We start from the raw sequence: 12,768 nt of genomic DNA on the forward strand, positions 1-12,768 counted from the left end.
AAAAATGGAAAGTTCCATGTCCTGGGAACCTTGGGTAAACTAGAGTGGTTGGTCGCCCTAACTGGACTGGGAGTATAGAGATCCGGGTTCTAGTCTTACCTCTGACCCAAATGGCCCTGTGACATTGGCCAAGTCACTTTGTTGAAAAAATGAGGGAGTGGGTCAAATAATCCTGAAAGTCACTATCAGTGTTAACATTATGTGCTTAAGAGGCAGTTTATTATTATTAGAATGTACTCTTTGTGTTTTTACTTCAGGGTCCTATAAATGAATCCTGGCTACAACCTGGATAAAAATATTCAGGATACTTCTGGATCAAATCTCAGAGATGGAAGGAGATGATGCTGATAGATATTGGGGTGCTAGAATACGCAGGTGCTGCTCTTGTTGATGTTATAAACCAAACACCCAATGCAAGCATCGTACATGGATGGCCAGGGAGGACATTGGCTGGAATTTCCTGTTTTAGCGAACATTCATTGTTTCCCTGCGAGTGAGAGTGGAGCCTTGGTTGTAACTCTGGAATCAAACCTATTTGCAAATTGGAATAAATGTTGCCAAGCTAAGATCAGCTGGGTGTACAGAGCTGGGGTTTGAGAAGACACTGACGCTCGTGGGGCACTTAGAGATGGGAGCGTTGGTTCCCAGTGGCCTGGCGATCACCCAATGCAGCAGTAACTTTCAGAGTGCCCATCATGTGCTTGGGATCCAGATACTAATAATACATGGCCCTGCCCTCTAGGAATACATTATCTTATGAAGGGCATGGAATAGTCATTAAGTACTAAACACAATATGGCACGTTCTATATTGGAGGGAAAGGTAGAATGACGTGCGAGGGCAAAGGGGGCAAGTGACTGATTCCACCATTCTGCTCTATATGCCAGCAGCACCCCACCGCCAGCCTACTGGCCCACCCCTATGGCTATAGCCCAAAGGGGTGTAATTTGGGGTGGGACCAAGATCTCCAAATGCTGAGTTTCTGTGGTTTCATCTTTGAATATAACAGGATAGCTTGTCATTTTTATTATTACTGTTTCAGGTAAAAAATAAAAATAACAAGAATGATTTGAGTTTACATTGAGTTTCCTGAAATCCAACCTACTTCCTTTAAGCTTTTCAGTTTACCAGTTGTTAAACAGTATGCACACATTAGAAATGTGTCCTTTTAAAATCCAGTATTTTTTTTTTAAAGATTTTTTTATTGGGGAATTGGGGGGATGGGAACAGTGCTGGGGGATTGGGGAAGGGGAACAGACAAGTTGCTGTCGTTTTGTTCTTCAGTCTAGTTGTGGAGGACGTTGCTTCACTGGCCCAAGTTGGCACCATCATTGCGCTCTTTCCAGGCGAGGCAGATCAGTCGCCAGCTTCTGGACGGCCACTCACTGTGGCTGCTGGCCGCTCACTGTGGCTGCTGGCTACACACAGTAGCCCATGGCAACCCACTGCAGCAGGGGCTGCAGCCTACGCAGTCGCCGGCAACTCACTCACAGCAGCCCAGCTCCAGGTTGAGCTGTTGTTCAGCATCTTAGCTGTAGAGGGCAGTGTCACTGGCCCTCATATGTGGGATCCGAACCGGGGCCCTCTGGCGTCCCAAGCGAGTTCTTAACCATCGCGCCGCTCGGCCGGCCCTAAAACCCAGTACTTTAACTTACTCCCTGCAACAGGAGATAGCAAAGAAATTTGGCCTCTGTTATTCTGAATCATCATTCCACTTTTTTTTTTAATCATTCTACTTTTAAGTAACAGTAGAATTACAACTCCAACGTGAAGTTTCTAGTTAAAATGGATGCCAGTGTCGCCCAGTAATAATTTTTGGCATTTTTGGCATACAGGGTGCTTGATTTTAAGTATCTTATATTCAGGAAAACTTGACTGTTGTGTCTAATAATGAGAAGTTTGAAAAGTTATAGAGTATTTTTCTTCCTAGGAACACATAATGAATCATATATTTTGCTGATTTATCTTTATAACATCCTTGAGAAAGGGGAGGAGGAGGTACTCTATTATATGTGGTTTTACAGAAAATAAAATTGGTGCCAGTCCAGGGGAAGGCCTTGCTCAAAGAATGCGATGCTGGTATATAATGAAAAGCCTTTTCCCGGCTCCGAAGTCTCCTTGTCTCATGTTGTCTCACTAGACTGTTTTGTTTTGCTGGGGTCATCAAACTATGTCAAGAAGTCACATTTTGTGATGCAGAAGTTCACTTGCACTCATGGAAACCTAGAATCCTAGCTCTGTGGGGGGCACACCTCCAGATGTCATGGTAGCTGAGATCATGATGTTGTGACATTTTTGTAGCAGCATTCTTCAGGCCTTCACCCCTGGGGGTTAGTTTAGGTTCTGAAAGAGTCAAACTTCTATCTTAAAAATAAAAAAAGAAAAGAATGTTCGGATCCAAACCCAGTTTCATGATACAATAGTGCACATCGTACCCAAGCCCTAGCACATTTTATTAAAGTTGGAAGCAGCCAGGAAACACTGTGCTAGGCACTGACCGGGGCATGACAGCTGAGACGCAGTGGGAAGAACGCATCAGAGAGCATGGGATCTGGGTCTTCAGGCTAACTTTATCATACACTTGCTGAGTGATATTTGGCCTCAAGGTCCTATCTATTTGTTGGGGAGCTCTGGGCTACACTGTGTCACTGGTTTTCTAAATGTGTTTCCATAAATGTCCAAGACTCCTTAGAAATTCCTGAGGCTCTGAGAACAGTTAAGAGAGAGCCCAGTAAGCAGGTGGGACTCCAGAGTCTCCCATCCTGGCTTCATTTTCATTCTTTCTCTCTCTCTCTTTCTCTCTCTTTTAAAATTTATTGGGGAACAGTGTGTTTTTTCCAGGACCCGTCAGCTCCAAGTCAAGTTGTTGTCCTTCAGTCTTAGTTGTGGAGAGCACAGCTCAGCTCCAAGTCCAGTCACCATTTTCAATCTACTTGCGGGGTAGCGCAGCCCACCATCGGGAGTGGAACCAGCAACCTTATTATTAAGAGCATGTGCTCTCACCAACTGAGCCATCCGGCCACCCACTGGCAGCTCAGCTCAAGTCCTTGTCTTCAATCAAGTTGCAGAGGGCACAGCTCACTGGCCCATGTAGGAATTGAACCAGCAACCCTGTTGCTCAAAGCTCACACTCTAACCAACTGAGCCACCCAGCTGCCCCATTTTCATCTCTTTTAAAAGAAATTGGTATTGTAATTTTAAAACACCTTTGAATTTAAGTTCCCTTAGGAACCTAAAACTGGTCTCTTTGCCTGTCTGTCTCTCTCGGCACCCTGTTCACTACTGTAACTCTGGGGGAGGGGAGACTAGGAGCATGTTCTAACAAAAGATAAAGAGGAAGGCAGAAAACCTGCTCCTTCCAGCCCGAGTTGTGGGAAGAAGAGGGGAGATACAGGACTGGAAGGAAGACACGTGTGTCCCATTTCCCCTCACTGGCTAAAGCTGGGAAGGGGCCTGAGTTCATCGATGGAGGTAAGCGAGGCTTTTGTGTGGCTTCCCATCCAGCCTGTGGAGACTGCCTTGAGGTGCACCCAGAGCAATGGAGTGGCCATTTGTTTAGGCAGAGTGAGGGCCTGACTTTAGCTCATGAATACAGCAGAAGGGACCTCTTTTTAGGGAATGTGGCTGGACAGCTTGCCAGAAGTGGGAGGGAGTGGGGCAGTGTGGGTGGCCATGTCGCTGATGCTGTGGGGTGGGACCTTGGTGTCAGGATCGTAGAGGAGTCACTGTCAAACTTTAGCGGCATTGCAGGGCTGCTGAGAGCTGAGGTGCGACCAAGACAGAAGCTGGGGGGACCCTGGGCCTGACCAGGTCTGGAGACAATAGCCTGTGAATTATATCTACTGTACATGTCAGTAGCGGAAGCCAGTGGAATTCCCAGAGTCAGATTGTAGGGCTGACTGACTATATATACCTCTTGGGGGCCCAGGCCAGTGTACGCATGAACTAGCACAAAGTGGTGGTGGAGGGTGGGGTGTCTCTCCTCATTCCAACCCCCAGGGCCATCAGGCCACATCATCTCCCTGTATACCCAGCCGCCATCTTGGAGAGGACCTGGGGAGAAGGAGAAACCCAGAAAGGCTGAGTCAGTCAAAATGAGACTGAATTTATTGAATTGAAATGTATTTCTCCATTTCTCTGCCCCATTCATCCAGTGTGGTATCTGGGCTTTGTGGGGCAGGTGGTGGTCTGGAGGCTTTTTTTTTTTTTTAAGCTGAGCCATCCTGCCACCTGTTGGCAGCTCAGCGGCTGCTCAGCTCGGGCCGGCAATCGAATCGCTGTTGCTCAGAGCTCAAACTCTTGAGGAAGCTCTTAACCAACTGAGCCACTCGGCCGGCCCTGGAGGCTTTTAAAAATTAGATCCATTTTAGAAAAAAAAAAAAGTCTTATTTGCACTAAATATAGTGTAAGTGAATTTGTGACCCTGTACCTTATGTATTAACCTTCAGTTAATATTTCATTTGGAAAAAAAGAATCACTTACTAAAATAATATTGAAAGTGCCAGACAAGGTACTCTATACAGTTTATTTCCCCTGCATCTTTATGATTACTTTATTCTAAGATGCTAGGAAGGCCACATAGCCACCAATCAACATATCAACCAGTCAATCAACAGGTGTTTTTGAGTAGGGGTCCTGAACTGTATGGATTCTCCTGGCGGATAATATACTGCTTATGAGGTATATGTGTGCAGACTAGGTTGTGATGCAAAATGGATTTCAAAGAAGTTAGAAAATACTTGTTTAGATGGATAGACAAGATATACACACATATAACTAGAGCGTTCCTAGGTCTCACCCTCTTATATTGGGTCGCTGGGAAAGTCATGACGCATTTCTGCATTGACAAACAGAAAAATATGTCATGACTTGCCCGACAACCCAATAGGTAACCAGTTACATCAGCAGTGAAAAATGGGGCTTCACTGGGCCTTCATCTATTGGCATAGAATCTGGGGTTTAAGGTTCTTTGAAGGCTCAACTGCTCTTCCTGACCTTGGATTTTTCTAATAAGGTTCCTGTCTTCAAGTATTTTTTTTTTGGGTGTGCATGTTTGAAGATTTATATTACTTGCAAATAAAAATGCCTTTAGTTTGTAAATTGGTGCAGCCACTATGAAAAACAGTATGGAGGGTGCTCAAAAAATGAAAAATAGAACTACCATATAACCCAGCAATTCCATTTCTGGGTGTTTATCTGAAGAAATCCAAAATTTGAAAAGATACCTACACTCCTGTATTCATTCCAGCATTATTTACAATAGCCAGGATATGGAAGCAACCTAAGTGCCATTGGTAGAATAGTGCCATTGGATAAAGAAGTTGTGGTACATATATACATATATACATGGAATATTACTCAGCCATGGAAAGGAATGAAATCTTGCCACTTGTGACGACATGGATGGACCTAGACGGTGTTATGCTAAGTGACGTAAGTCAGACAGAGAAAGACAAATACCATATGATTCCACTTGTTTGTGCAATCTAAAAAACAAAATAAACACACAAAATAGAAACAAACTCATAGATACAGAGAACAAACTTATGGTCACCAGATGGGAGGAGAGTTGGAGGAATGGGCAAAAAGGTAAAAGGGATTAAGAAGTACAAATCGCCAGTTACAAAAATAGTCCCAGGGATGTAAAGTACAGCACAGGGAATATAGCAAATAATATTGTAATGCCTATGGATTGTGTGAGAGGGGCACTAGACTTATTGGGGTCATCACTTTGGAAGGTATATAAATATCTAATCACTCTGTGGTGCACCTGCAACTAATATAATACTGTATGTCAATTATGGTGGAAAAATAAATTAAAAAATAATTTAAAAAATATTAAAAGAGAAACAACGCCTTGAATAGGATAAGAAGGGAGATCTTGGGAGCAGGGAGCAGAGTTGAAAGGCTTACGTGAAATGGGAAAGCACCTGAGAGTGTAATTGAAAGCCAGCCTCCTCTTAGTCCCAGTCAAGGTACCTGCATCTGGCCTCATGTTTCCCACCATATTTCTCTCCCCATCATGCCCCTGAGCTCCAGCGAGGATCTTCTTCTTCATGGCCCCCACTGGTTTCACCAATCCCACCTCAGACTCATCCTCCAACTTTTATTAGTTGTTTAACTTTGTCCAATTTCCGCTTCCTCCTGGAAGGTCACCTCCATAACCAACCTCTGAATTCTCAGGGAGGAAGCACTGTATCGTGGATCGAATCCTGGTGTCTCCAGTTAGTAGCTGTGCAGTCTTGAGCAAGTTACGTAAAGCCTGTGCCTTGGTTTGCTCATCTGTGAAATGGGGGTAACAATAGCATCTACTTCTTAGGGTTGGTCTGAAGATTAAGTGCTTAGAACAGTGGCTGGCCTGGTGAGCACAGCTTGCTACCCTCAGTTCTGCATTTGTCTCTGGTACTGGTAACTGCTTGTGTGTGTTAGTCATGGCTCTTTGCCCTTTTCTCCCTCACTCCTTGCTTTTAAGCTTTTCCTACTTATTTATTAATACCATGGCCTCTCAGTCTATAATTCCGTATGTTCAGAGAATCCAGCTCGTTTTGGTAAAGGACATGGTATTAGCCTAGCTTCAGTCTTTGACTCTGCTCTCATTTGTCCATGATTTCACATAGATTTGCATCGCTGGGGCTCTGAAAACATCTGCAGGTTTTTTCAGTGCCTGGGAGTCAATTAATCTGGGTCAGGACCTTGAACTCACACAGAGCAGCAATTACAGGATCCTACTGTCTTCTCATCCATCCCTGGCTTCCATTCTTTGTTGATGATGCATGGTCCACTCTGCAGTCAGCATCCTTTTTCTTAGTAGCAAAGAGGAAAGCAAAATAGGATTTGAGTAATTCTGTTTTCTCTTTGCAACAGAGTAACTTATTTTCTGATTTGGGGGTTGAGACTATTCCCTTTCTTGCACATAACTTAAAATGCCTTATTGGATGTTGCTGGTGTGTTGTACAAGACTCCCCTCATGCCCTGAGAATCTGCGCAGGCAGCTGAATCACTGCAACATGACTGTGCTTCTTCTAGGACTTGTCTGCCTGATTCTAGCTTCTCTCTCTAGCTCCTTCCCATGGAGCGATGTGCTTTGGCTTCTATATTATGCTTGATTGAGGATCCTTATCCTTGTTCCCTGGGTCTAGTGGTTCAGGGTTCAGGTTCCCAGTCCCCCTGATAGATGTGTCCTGACTCAGGAGATCTTTGGTTCTGACATGGCCTGGGTTTCTTGGGAAGAGAGAATTAAACTGCGTCTTGGAATGTGGTTGGTGGGATATTGAGCACTGTTCACCAAGTTTAAACCACGTAAATAGCTATACTTGATCTTTGGGCTCTGTTTACTGTTTTGAGCCTTTCTTTGGGGGAAAAGTTGTTGGCCATTTTCTTATGGAAGTCAGAAAGAAGTTATAGGGAGGTAGTTTACAATTCAACACAAAGAACTTTCTAATAAGCTCCTTCTTGAGGCAGTAAGCTTCCTGTCATTAGAAGGGTTCAAACCAAGACCACATGATCATCTGTTTAGGATATTGGAATAAGATTTGTGTATTGGATAGACTGTTAGAGCCAGAAGGCCACTGATGTCCCCACTCTACAGATTAACCTTGAGGATAATTTTTTTTTTTTAAACTGTAAATGCACGCCTTCTTGCCTGGACCAGCACCCCAGACAGACTTGGTTTAGAGCAAATGCTTGTAGGGTGTGCATTGTCCTAGCTTAAAGGTCCAAACCCTGTGTTTCAGGCTCACCTCCCATGTGAGGCTCCAGACACACTGGACTCTTTTCACTCCCTTAAATGTGTTCTGCTCTCCTCTCTCTTACTTTTCTGTCTTTGAACATACTTCATGTTCATGCAGTTTTTTTGTCCTCCCCCACTCCCCCAGCCCCTTATTCACCTGGCTAACTCTTAACTTGACTGGAGGGACAGTCTGGCCTGGGTGTCCCTCAGTGTCCCTCACTGCTCCCTGGGCTTACCTCCTAGGCCCACAGGACCTACCTCATGGTGCTGCAACCCCCTCCTTGTCACCCTACCATATGAAATGTCACTATTTCTGGGGTCCAGGGACTGTGTCGAAGGCCTCTTGGTTTCCCCCAGTGCCATCGCACTGCCTGGCACTGATTGGGGCCTAATCCGTGATTGCCAAATGGCCAAAGTGAACCGTGACTGTGGGCTCCAGACCTTGCAACCCCAATGTGCCGCTTCGGTTCCATGATTTATTTGTTTGTGATCCTTCCTTTATGGAACAGAATTACAAAGAACTTTTGGAGGAAAAAAAATAAATGATGACATCAGAAGAATTGCCTTAGTGCATTGGAGACACCAAACCACCCAGAATTTCTTTCTCGGCCAATATTGGCAAGAGACACAGCAACTGAACCGTGCTGGGCGATCCTTGTCTATTCCTTAGTGTGACTTAGCAGAATTTAATTATTCTTCTTGCCCTTCCGGGAGTAGGTGGATGCCTTAAAATTCAAACCGCTACTTTGTTTGGGTTATCAGATCTGGGGAGATTTTTGTCAAAACGCAAGTCGGTAGATGGAGTCATCGTTCAGGGTGATCTGGAACTTTCTCAGGGCATCAGTTTAATTAACAAAGTTTGTTGCAAAGCTGTACTTTGTGCACTCTAATGCACACATATCATTCTCTAACCAAATTTATGAAAATGTATTGGGATGGTGAGCATTTAAAGAACTTCAGGGAATAAGTCAGAATTGAAAGTTCCAAACCAGTGTAATTATTATTGCATGCATGTTGTGTTCAAACCCTTGGTCCTCCCGGGAGCAGGCTGACTTCACAGACTGACTTAATAATTAAAGGAAAAACAAATGTGCCGCGCCTCTCCTTGGGCCAACCTTGGGAGAATCGCTTCAGCTCTCTGGGCATGTTTTCTCAGCTGAAAAATGAAGGGTGTGCTTTTCTTTAGGATCTTTCCAACTTTATATATCTGTCAATAGGGCACAAATGTCTGCTTTTTTTCTGAAGACCTGCACCTGACAAGGAGCTTTGGGGCTGAGATGATGGACTTATTTAACATTATTTATGCAATGAATGTTTATTAAGCACTTACTATGTGCAGGTCACTGAGTTTACAGCAAAGTCCCTGTTCTTAAGAAGCCCAAAATCTAGAACAGGGGTTGGAAAACTTTGTCTATAAAGGGCCAGATAGTAAATATTTTTGGCTCTGTAGCTCAGTCTCTGTCACATCTACTGAATTCAGCCTTTGTAATGGGAAAAAAATACACACCTCTGTAGACAATATGTAAATGAGTGGGTGTGGCTATGTAAATAAACACCTGATTTACAAAAACAGGTGGTGGGCTTGATTTGGCCCATGGGCTATAGTTTGTAGAAGGTGGAGGCATTCAGTAAACATATAAATATATATATAATATTCAAGTGGTTATAAGTGCCATTGTCACTGAGATAGGTATAAGAGCAAAGAGAGACACAATGTTCACTAACAACTTAGGATTTCTGATCAAAACAATCTGACCTTGCATAGGCTTAAATATTGGCTAGGTATTTCCTGAGCCATAGAACCTATGTATATTAGTTTTCAAAAATCCTTGACTTTAGTAAGCGACAAAATGAAGACTAGGAAAGCTGTAAGTGCCAACACATAATTAATCACCACAGTGGGGTGCAGGCTTTGCCATGCTAGAATTTAGGACAGCTTATCTGAATTAGGTTGAGGATGGGGGCAGCCATGACCTATCCTAAGATGAGGGGTGAGGGACTGCTGAAGGAAGACAGATTCTACAGAGATAGTTCATTTTGAAATTACTATATAAATGTATGACATTTAGTTACATATAATTAATGAACCAACAATTTTCTTACCATTTTTGCTTTGCTCCTGTTCAATCAATCTTCATTTATAAAGATTTTCTGTAATTGGAAAATGAGTCAGAACAAGAAAACAGGTTTAATCATTTAAAAATACATTCTGGAAAAATCTAAATGCATCTCCTACTATTTGTTGCTAATGAAGAAATGCAAAGAGCAAAAAAAAAAAATTTATTTGCTTTGTGGCGCCAGGCTTCTTAAAAAAAAACAATGACAGCAATTGAAAGATACTCCTTTGTGCAGAAGTGTATTTGCAGACCTGTCCAGGAGACTTACAACTAGCAAAGAAAAGCATTCTATTACCGAGAGACGATTTTCCTGCTCTGTAGCTGCAATGGTGACATTGCCTTACTCTGTAGTCATTTGAAGATCTTTGCTTTTCTGGAGAGCCTATCTGGTGCAGAGGGAGGCTGGCGGGGTCCTTGTCCAAGCTTCCCTAGGTGGCCTTTCCCCCAAACCTGGCCAAATCAGGCCTCTTGGGCTGAGGGAGGAAAAAAATAAAGGCCCCATCAATGATGTGTCTGGACAAAGAGCAAGTGATGTTTACATCCCCTGTGAAGTGGGCCCCAGCAAGCAGATATACAGTGATATTTCACCCCAAAGGAGTTAGCAGCAGGATTTTGCAATGCATGTGAAAGGCAGACAACTGGGCCCCTTCACGGCGTGTAGACTCATGTAGTACACAGTTGAGTGTTGTCTTTTCCTTGTGCGTCAGCAGTCAACAGCAGGCCACAGGAGGAAGCTCGGCAGCTTGTTAAGGAATCTGAAGGCAAAGGGAAAAGAAATGGATATGTGTTGATTGTCTATTATGGGAACATTTCATATAACTTATCTCAGTTAATCTTTAAAACACCCTAAGTTGTAGGAGTTACTCTACCATTTGCCTTAGGAGGAAATCAAGGCTCAGAGAGGCTAAGTAGTTTAAATGACTTGCTCTTGAGTCATGTACCTGTTAAGTTACTGACCAGGGATTTAACTGTAGCTCAGACTCCAAAGCCTCTTTCTACTCTACACTGCTTCAAAATAGTTTGATGAGAAATAGCCAAACTCTTTTGCTAGCAGTCCAAACACAGACATAGGATTGCAACCTAATACAAAATAGAATTTAGTGCAAAGCATTCTTCCATTTTTAGGCAGGGAAGGTAAGGGCCCCATGCAGTGGCTCTGAACCTCGAGGGCACATGGGAATCTTTTGGGGAAGCTTGAAAACAGTGCTAATGTTTGTGTCTTATCCCCGGTGATTCTGAATTGATTGTCCTGGGGTGTGACTTGGGCATGGGGATGTTGAAAAAGCTCTTCAGGTGATTCTAATGTGCGCTCAGCCAGGGTTGCGAACAACTGGCCTAGAGAGGTTCGATGACATGATAAGTGTCAATGTTAACATTCTCCAACAAGCTCATTTGGATGTGGTTCCTGGGGACTTAAAAATTTCTGAGACAGAAAAGAGTTAATCTCTGGAGTTTCTGGTTACGGCAGCTTTTTGTCCAAGTCACAGTAAATTTCACGTCTTAATGTGAATCCCAACGCTGGCTTGGTACCCTCACAGGCTATGTCTCTTAGGGACCAATAGAGCATGATTTTAAATCATTTTAACTATGAATTTGGGACTTAACATTTGGGATTTTGCTTTAGAAAGAACACACGATACACCAATAAAAAATGATGGAATATACATACAATTTCAGAAAGGCCAAGAATAAATGACACAAAGCCTGGAAATTATTCTTCTTGATTTCTAATTCTGAAAGAAATTTCTAATTTAGTAGAATGTACCTGTGGATGGATTTCAGGGTAAGGGCATAGGGGGAAAATCTTATCTGAATTCAGAGAGCATAAGAAAAGCCTGATACCCTGATTCTCAATACCTGGTTTTGTCTAGCTCTTTTTTACAAGTCCAGCTGGAAGAGATGACAACTATGAAAACAAGCTGTCAGATTGGTGGCAGTGGCTGGTGCTTTTCAAGAAGAGTGGATTTTATTTAGAGTGGGGTGGCATTTTATAGTTTAAAAAGCATATGAGTTTGGACAATTAAGTCCTTGAACTAATCCTAGAAAATGTGCTACATACCTCACTGCTGACTATCACTATGGTCACCTTCGAAGTACCTTGGGTAGCCATGCACCAAAGCCAGCACCCAATTCACCCGTTGAAGCAATTTTGGAACTCTTTTTCTGGAATGGCCATCAGAGCTGTTGTCACATTACCCTTGATGTCCTGAATGTCATCAAAATGTCTTCCTTTCAATATTTCCTTTGTCTTTGGGCAAAGAAAGAAGTCATTGGGGTCACATCAGGCGAGTAGGGAGGGTGTTCCAATACAGTTATTTGTTTACTGGCTAAAAACTCCCTCCCAGTCAGTGCTGTGTGAGCTGGTGCATTGTCATGATAAAAGAGCCATGTTGGTGAAAAGTTCAGGTTGTTTAACTTTTCCTGCAGCTTTTTCAGCCCTTCCAGATAATAAACTTGGTTAACTGTTTGTCCAGTTGGCACAACTTCATAATGAATAATCCCTCTTATATAAAAAACAGTTAGCAATATTGTTGCAACAAGTTCACAAACTTAATTGTCAGACCTTATATATACATGCATCCTGTGGTAGAGTGATTGCAAATGGCCCTAATTCCTCACTCTTCCACAATACACGTCATTTGCAATGTGATTTTTGGACCTCTTTCCCCATCCCTTGAATCTCGGCTGGTGTTGTGATTCACTTAGCTAACAGAATGTGGTATTCATGATGTGCCGGTTCTGACCCTACTACTCAAGAGGACTTGCATGCTTTCTCTGCTCCTGTAATCGGAACAAGCCTGGGCTTGCCTGTCGAAGATGAGAGGCCACATACAGAAGAAATAGGTATCTCACTGGTGCCGTGCTAGATCAGCCAACAGCAGGCTGACCACCAGACACGTGCTCACCATTCAAACTGTCCCG

Source organism: Hipposideros armiger, unplaced genomic scaffold (genome assembly GCF_001890085.2).
Source record: "Hipposideros armiger isolate ML-2016 unplaced genomic scaffold, ASM189008v1 scaffold_118, whole genome shotgun sequence".
NCBI lineage: Eukaryota > Metazoa > Chordata > Mammalia > Chiroptera > Hipposideridae > Hipposideros > Hipposideros armiger.